Genomic DNA, 8,415 nt, shown 5'->3' on the forward strand with positions numbered 1-8,415 from the left:
GGATCCCAATATTTTCATTTTTTTTTTTTAATTTATGATAGTCACAGAGAGAGAGAGAGGCAGAGACACAGGCGGAGGGAGAAGCAGGCTCCATGCACCGGGAGCCCGATGTGGGACTCGATTCCGGGTCTCCAGGATCGCGCCCTGGGCCAAAGGCAGGCGCCAAACCGCTGCGCCACCCAGGGATCCCCCAATATTTTCATTTAAAAAAAAAACACTCGTGATGTTGACATTGATAGGTTTTTTTTTTTTTAAGATTTTATTTATTCATTCATAGAGACACACACAGAGAAAGAGGCAGAGACATAGGCAGAGGGAGAAGCAGGCTCCATGCAGGGAACCCAATATGGGACTCTATCCTGGGTCTCCAGAATCACACCCCAGGCTGCAGGCGGCGCTAAACCGCTGCGCCACTGGGGCTGCCCTCATTTTTATTGATACACTATCAGAACTGAACAATTTCCAATAGCATTATAATGGCATCTTTCTTTACAGTATTTTATATTATGGGTATGCAAAGGCACATAAAAATTCGCTTCCCTAATAGAATAATATTAACATTTGTCCCTCCAACCAGCACAAAACAGAAAATTTGAAACATTTAGATAAAAAATAAAACATTTACATGAAAATCAGAATAATTTAAACTTGACACTAAATAGCTAGATTTTACTTACATGGTATCACATGAGGAAAACCTGAGGAACAGGCTATGTACACGGGATGAAATGGGGCTTGGGGCAAGTCCAAAGACCTTTGTGTACCATAATTTCATAAATGATACATGTAATTGCTTCTAGAAACATGGAGAAGTTATTTCAATAGGTGTTATTAATATACAGTGGCTCTCTGTCAATACTTGCCATCTAATATAGATGCACAAGGACTTTTACCTCATCCTAGATATATCTTAAGTTGTTTAAAAAAAAAAAAGTTGTTTAAGGACCTGAATAAGTCCTTTTCCAAAGTTGATGGTACAAACATGCAGATGGTGAACAGACACATGAAAAGATGCTCAACATCATTCATTATCAGGGAAATGCAAATCAAAACCACAATATCAGCTTACACCGGTTAGAATGGCTAAGTCAAAATGACAAGAAATAGGGATCCCTGGGTGGCGCAGCGGTTTGGTGCCTGCCTTTGGCCCAGGGCGCGATCCTGGAGACCCAGGATCGAATCCCACATCGGGCTCCCGATGCATGGAGCCTGCTTCTCCTTTTGCCTATGTCTCTGCCTCTCTCTCTCTCTCTCTCTCTCTCTCTCTCTCTGTGACTATCATAAATTAAAAAAAAAATGACAAGAAATAACAAGTGTTATCGAGGATGTGGAGAAATAGGAACCCTAATGCACTGTTGGTGGGAATGCAAACTGGTGCAGCCACTATGGAAAACAGTCCTCAAAAATTAAAAACAGGGGATCCCTGGGTGGCTCAGCGGTTTGGTGCCTGCCTTTGGCGCAGGGTGTGATCCTGGAGTCCAGGGATCAAGTCCCACATCAGACTCCCTGCATGGAGCCTGCTTCTCCCTCTGTCTCTGTCTCTGCCTCTCTCTCCGTGTGTGTCTCTCATGAATAAATAAATAAAATCTTAAAAAAAATTAAAAACAGAGGGGCACCTGGGTGGCTCAGTCGGTTAAGCATCCAACTCTTGATTTTGGCTCAGGTCATGATCTTGGGTCATGAGATCAAACCCCACATTGGGCTCTCCATGCAGCAGGGAGTCTACTTCTCTCTCTCTCTCCTCTTCCCCTCCCCTTCCACTCCCACTTTTTCTCTAATATAAATAAATAAACCTTAAAAAATTAAAAATAGAAACATCATATGATCCAGTAATTCCATTACTGGGTATTTACCTAAAGAAAACAAAAACACTAATTTGAAAAGATATATGCACCCCTATGTAATTTATTGCAGCATTATTTACATTTGTCAGGTTATGGAAACAACCCAAGGGTCCATTTTTTTAAACAACAAAAAAATTAATTCCAGTAGAGTTAACATACAATGTTATATTAGTTTCAGGTATACAATATGATTCAACAATTCCATATATTACCCAGTGGTCATCATGACAAGTGTAGTCCTTAATCCCCATCACCTATTTCATTCATTCCCCTCCCCGCTTCCTATCTGGTAACCATCAGTTTGTTCTCTATACCAAGTGTCCATTGACAGATGAATAGATAAAGAAGATGTGACATACATATAATATCTATAAAGAAATAGTACTCAGCCACAAAAAAGGAGATCTTGCCATTTGTGACAACACGGATGGACCTAGAGGGTATTATGCTAAGTGAGATAAGTCATGCAGAGAAAGACAAATACCATATGATTTCACTTATATGTGGGATCTAAAAAAAACTCCAACAGAATAAATGAACAAACAAAACCAGCACAAACAGACTCATAAATACAGAGAATAAACTGGTGGTTGCCAGAAGGAAGAGGGGGTGGGAGGAGGAGCAAAATGGATGAAGGGGAGTGGGAGGTACGGGCTTTCAGCTAGGAAATGAATAAGTCATGAGAATGAAAGGTATAGCATGGAGAGTATAGTCAGTGGTATTGTTTCCTTTTTAAAGACTTTATTTATTCATGAGAGACACAGAGAGAGGCACAGACACAGGCAGAGAGAGAAGCAGGCGCCATGCAAGGAGCCCAACGCAGACACGATCCCTGGACTCCAGAATCACGCCCTGAGCCAAAGGCAGATGCTCAACTGCTGAGTCACCCAGGCTGCCCTAGTCAGTGGTATTGTAATAGCATTTTATGGTGAAGGATGTTGGCTACATGCGGTGAGCATAGCATAATGTATAGTGTTGTTGAATCATGGTGTTCTACACCTGAAACTAATGTAACATTGTTTGTCAACTAGACTTCAAAAAATTGTTTAAAAATAAGTAGCTTTGCAACAGACTTCCATGTGTTGATTGTATATCCTGCAACTTTGCTGAATTCCTGTATGAGTTCCAGCAATTTTTTGGTGGAGTCTTTTGGGTTTTCTACATAGAGTATCATGTCATCTGGGAAGAGTGAGAGTTTGATTTTTCTTTGCCAATTTAAGGCCTTTTATATCTTTTTGTTGTCTGATTGCTGAGGCTAGGACTTCCAGTACTATGCTGAACAACAGTAGTGAGAGTGGGCACCCCTGTCGTGTTATTGACTTTTGAGGATGATATTAGCTGTGGGTCTTTTGTATATGGCTTTTATGATGTTGAGGTATGTTCCCTCTATCCCTGCAATGTGGAGGATTTTTATTAAGAAAGGATGGTGTTGGGACGCCTGGGTAGCTCAGCGGTTTGAACGTCTGCCTTCGGCTCAGGTCATGATCCTGGGATCTGGAATCGAGTCCCACGTAGGGCTCCCTGCATGGAGCCTGCTTCTCTCTCTCTGCCTGTGTCTCTGCCTCTCTCTGTGTGTGTCTCTCATGAATAAATAAATAAAATATTAAAAAAAAAGAAAGGATGGTGTTTTTTGTCAAATGCTTTTTCTGCATCTATTAAGAGGATCACATGGTTCTTATCCTTTCTTTTATTATTGTGCTGTATCGTGTTGATTGGCAGATGTTGAACCACCCCGGCAGCCCAGGAATAAACCCCACTTGGTTGTGTTGAAAAATCCTTTTAGTATACTGTTGGATCCGATTAGCTAGTATCTTGTCGAGAATTTTTGCATCCATGTGCATCAGGGATATTGGTCTGTGATTATCCTTTTTAGTTAGTGGGGTCTTTGGTTTTGAGATCAAGGTAATGCTGGCCTCGTAGAATGAGTTTGGAAGTTTTCCTTCCTTTTCTATTTTTTGGGATAGTTTTAGAAGAAGAAGTATTAATTCTTCTTTAAATGATTGATAAAATTTCCCTGGGTAGCTATCTGGCCCTAGACTCTTGTTTGTTGGGAGATTTTTGATTACTGATTCAACTTCTTTGCTGGTTATGGGTCTGTTCAGATTTTCTGCTTCTTCCTGTTTCTGTTTTGGTAGTTTATATGTTTCTAAGAATTTATCCGTAATTGGACATCCACATGCAGAAGAATGAAACCAGACCACTTTCTTATACCATACACAAAAATAAATTAAAAATGGATGAAAGACCTAAATGTGAGACAGGTGATATGCAGATATTTTGAATGACAAAGTCACAAGTTTGATTTAAGACTCTTAACCCTTGTGTTCACTTGAGAATAGAGAAAACTAATAGAGTTACATTTTTCATCTTAGATAAAAACAATTCCCTTTAAGGCTGTGCAGCTAGAAACATGTTCTGTGCTGGGTAATCTCAAAGCAGTATTCACTGTGCAATGAATAAACATTCTGCACCTCAAAATAACTAAAAAATACAAGGGATAACCCCACAGACTACTGAATCAGAGGTAAAATGATTAACTAATGATTCCAAATTAATCAAGACTTAGCTAAATTAAAAAGAAGCAAAAAAAATTTTTTTTAAATGGCAGTATAGGGATGCCTGGGTGGCTCAGCAGTTGAGCGTCTGCCTTTGGCCCAGGTTGTGATCCTGGAGTCTCAGGATCGAGTCCCACATGGAGCCTGCTTCTCCCTCTGCCTGTGTCTCTGCCTCCCTCTGTGTCTCTCATGAATAAATAAAATCTTTTAAAAAATGGCAGTATATATGGTAGGCAATAAGACTTCCATATATGTGATATGGTTTTAGTATTTTTCTCATATAATGCTTCACATTTTCCACAATTTTGGAACTAGAGTATCTGGTGGGGGCAGGGGTCAAATCTAGCACATTTTACTAGTAACTACATAAACGAAAAATATGAATCCAACTGCAAAATAATGTTTTCCTTGTATCTAAATCAATCAAAAACTTGATAAAAAGTTGACTGTTGTAAAGAGGATCCAATCCATTTATGAAAATGAATTGAACAATCAGGTTCCACCTCAGAAATTGTTGACTAAGCTGAAGAAATTAAGAGAAAATGTTTGCCAAAGGAAAGTTTCACCAAAAATTGCTATCATAGGAATCTAACATCATGTAATTTTTCTTTAATAATAGTTTCAGTTCCATGGGTCTTTATTTGCTATGGCAATTTGTATCAGAGTTTAAGGACAGAAAAGGCAACAATTTCTAAATTGGTGACATACATTTCTTTAAGATTTTTTAAATATAAGGCCATTAAAAAATATACAAACCCCTGGTTGAAAATGAAGGCAACAGAAAAATTCAACTTTTCACAACAACAAAAAAAGCACAATCTTAAAAATAATTGAGAAAAGAAAGTCAATTCGCAATTCTAAATCTTTCTAAACTATGATATTGGGCAGCCCCGGTGGTGCAGCGGTTTAGCGCCGCCTGCAGCCTGGGGTGTGATCCTGGAGACCCAGGTTCGAGTCCCACGTCGGGCTCCCTGCATGGAGCCTGCTTCTCCCTCTGCCTGTGTCTCTGCCTCTCTCTGTGTGTGTCTCTATGAAAAAATAAATGAAATCTTGGGATCCTTGGGTGGCACAGCGGTTTAGTGCCTGCCTTTGGCCCAGGGTGCGATCCTGGAGACCTGGGATCGAATCCCACGTCAGGCTCCTGGTGCATGGAGCCTGCTTCTCCTTCTGCCTGTGTCTCTGTCTCTGTCTCTGTCTCTCTCTCTCTCTCTCTTTCTCTGTGTGACTATCATAAATTTAAAAAAAAAAAGAAAAAATAAACAAAATCTTAAAAAAAAACTATGAGATTAAAAATCGTTTTCAGTGTTTATGTAAATACTGCTTTTTTTCACATGAATATGTCTCTTTAACACTATCTTTTGAAAATAGGCCATTTCAGGAGACAACAATTTTTATTCTAAAACTCTCATTTGGGCAGCCTTGGTGGCTCAGAGGTTTAGTGCTGCCTTCAGCCCAGGGTATGATCCTGAGGACCCGGAATCGAGTCCCACGTTGGACTCTCTGCATGGAGCCTGCTTCTCCCTCTGCCTGTGTCTCTGCCTTTCTCTGTGTGTGTCTCTCATGCATAAATAAATAAAATCTTTAATAAAGTAAAACTTTCATTCAACTTTACTTTGGGTTGAATACACAAGCAACGTGCTCTCAATGCATAGAAATCACAGCAGAGAGCAGCAAAGGACAATGGGGGGTCGTGGATTAAGGAGAATGTGATAATTCACATTGTGATTTTTTTTCTGCCAATGATGGAAGATAATTCACACTTTTAAAATCTCAAGACTTTCCTTTGTAAGGAGCTAAAAGGAAGCTCAGGACACCTTGCCTACACTTCCCCACTCCTGAACAAATTGATTAGTCTTTTCGTCAAAAATTCTAAGAGTTGTAGCAGCAAAAGATTTTAATAGCAATGAAAGTTTGTAAACCATATTTCAATTGTTTTCTTGAACTCAGAGTGCAAAATGCAGGGTTCTCCTAATTTTCATTGTTTCTCCTGTCACTAATCTTTCATTTTGTTTGGCAAGGGCAGATTTTGAATTAAGTCCATTCTGGTATACAGAAACATAACAAAATGAGACAGGTATTACAAAGAACGCACCTGCATGAATCATGATACTCAACTGGTCGGTCAGTCTGATAGGGTTAATTGCAGATTCAGGCAACCATGGCCCTGAATAACAAAAAGCTCTGTTTTCAGAGTTCCTGGTTGAATATTTAATCAGATCAGGAATTTGTCCATCCACATCTGGTTGTTCATCAAAGTGAAACCTACTGTTTGAGTGTTCAATTCTGGTGTGAAGTGTTTACCATGGGAGCGAAAGCTTGAGCTGATCTTTTAAAAAAAGATTTTATTTATTTCAGAGAGAGAGAGAGCAAGAGCAGGAGGAGAGCGGGAGAGACAGAGAAGCAGCCTCCTTGCTGAGCAGGGATCCAGATGCCGTACAGCACTCTGGGATCATGACCTGGGCTGAAGGCAAATGCTTAACCAACTGAGCCACCCAGGCACCTGAAAGCCCCAGCTTACAAGGTAACAGTCATCAGAACTATTGAGAACAAGAAAAGAACCATCTGGCACATTGACTAGATTTTCCTTCTGCCTCCCAGTATGTGACTGGTTCCCAGTATCATCTTTATTTCACAAGTTTTTTTCAGCAACACTGTAAAGCTTGTCATAACCATATGACCACTACCTTCCATTGAGTCATAAACTCTTACAACCCCAGGAGCAGAGTCAGGATCAAAATTCAAATGATAGCACATAATTTTAGACACAAGGATGTCTGTGCTGGTGAGTCCACTAAAGTTCCTTTGGATGTGATTATTCTGCATTGGAGGTAGTGATGAGCGTGGGGGAGGGCATCATCATGACTTGCTCTTGGCCTCTGCAATGTGACACCCATGGTGTCAACAAGCCATTAACAGACCGATCCACAAAGATCTCTGGGGCAATGACTGTAGGCCCTGGTCCACTTGACTTCCATTTTCAGAGAAAGAGTACCCTCCCATCCACTTGAGAAGGAACCCTAGAAACTTCCATGGGAGAAGTGTCTGCAGGCACAGAACACCAGATGCAGTACTGAGTCCAGCAGACACGTGTTCATTGAGGTGATGATGCAAGTGTCCATTCTGAGATTCTGAACTCTTTTATGAATTATTTTTTTTCCTGGCAAACAGTTGCAGGCTGAAGACTCTGAGGAATCTTTTCAAACGTCATTCCGTGCTGGATTCGGATTGGGAGAATGAACCAAAGCTGTGCCTCTTGCCTCCTCCATTTTGATCCACCTCTCCTTAGAGTTTGTGGGTCAAGAGGCCACAGGGTAGGACGTTAGTGGTGATGGCCAAGGGCAGTGGACTTTATTGGTCTTTGAGCTCTCAGATCTTTAAAGACTCTCCGGGCTGAGAGAGGAAAAGGTATCCTCAGCTGGCGGAGCTCCCAGAGGGTGTGTTCCCCTGGCCTTTCTGGTTTTGTTCTGTAGAAAGCCGCCTCTTTACCCGTTAAGCTGTGACTCTTTGATCTATTTCCCCCACACCGTTTTAATCTCCACTGTGGCCATCACAGCTGGCCAGATGTCCACCTTAGCAGCTACCAAATAAGGAGTGGTATTTTCCCAACACTGGCTAGGGATGGTTATTGTACCACCACGAAGTCAGTTTCCCGGTTACTTTTATTCAGGTTCAAAGATTTCTGGAAGGTTTCGGGGACTACTTCCCGGTTGCGACTCGTTCTCCGATCCCGGGGTGGGGGTTGGGAGGGGGGGCTCAGTCTCTCTCTGGAACGTTATTCGCGAACATCTGGAGAGCCTGCGGGGCTCCATGCACCCGCGTGTGTGTCTCCAGCTTCATTTAACCCTTGGAGCCATTTCCGGCGGCGGCGCGGCGGGTGGTGGCGGCGGCGGCCCGGCCAGAGCCTGACTCTCGCTCGCTCGCCCAAAGCTGGCGCGAGTGCTGAGAGATGTGTGCGGGTTTAAGCCGCTAAACGTTGTGGTAATCTGCTGCATGTTAACAAAAACCGAATGCGCCAT

At 41.7% G+C, this 8,415-nt stretch overlaps 1 pseudogene; it reads right to left on the reverse strand.

Moving 5' to 3' along the window:
* Positions 1–6,374: 6,374 nt before the first annotated feature.
* LOC112907628 (suppressor of cytokine signaling 6-like) lies at positions 6,375–8,415 on the reverse strand (annotated as a pseudogene).

The sequence above is a fragment of the Vulpes vulpes genome, chromosome X (assembly GCF_048418805.1).
Source record: "Vulpes vulpes isolate BD-2025 chromosome X, VulVul3, whole genome shotgun sequence".
NCBI lineage: Eukaryota > Metazoa > Chordata > Mammalia > Carnivora > Canidae > Vulpes > Vulpes vulpes.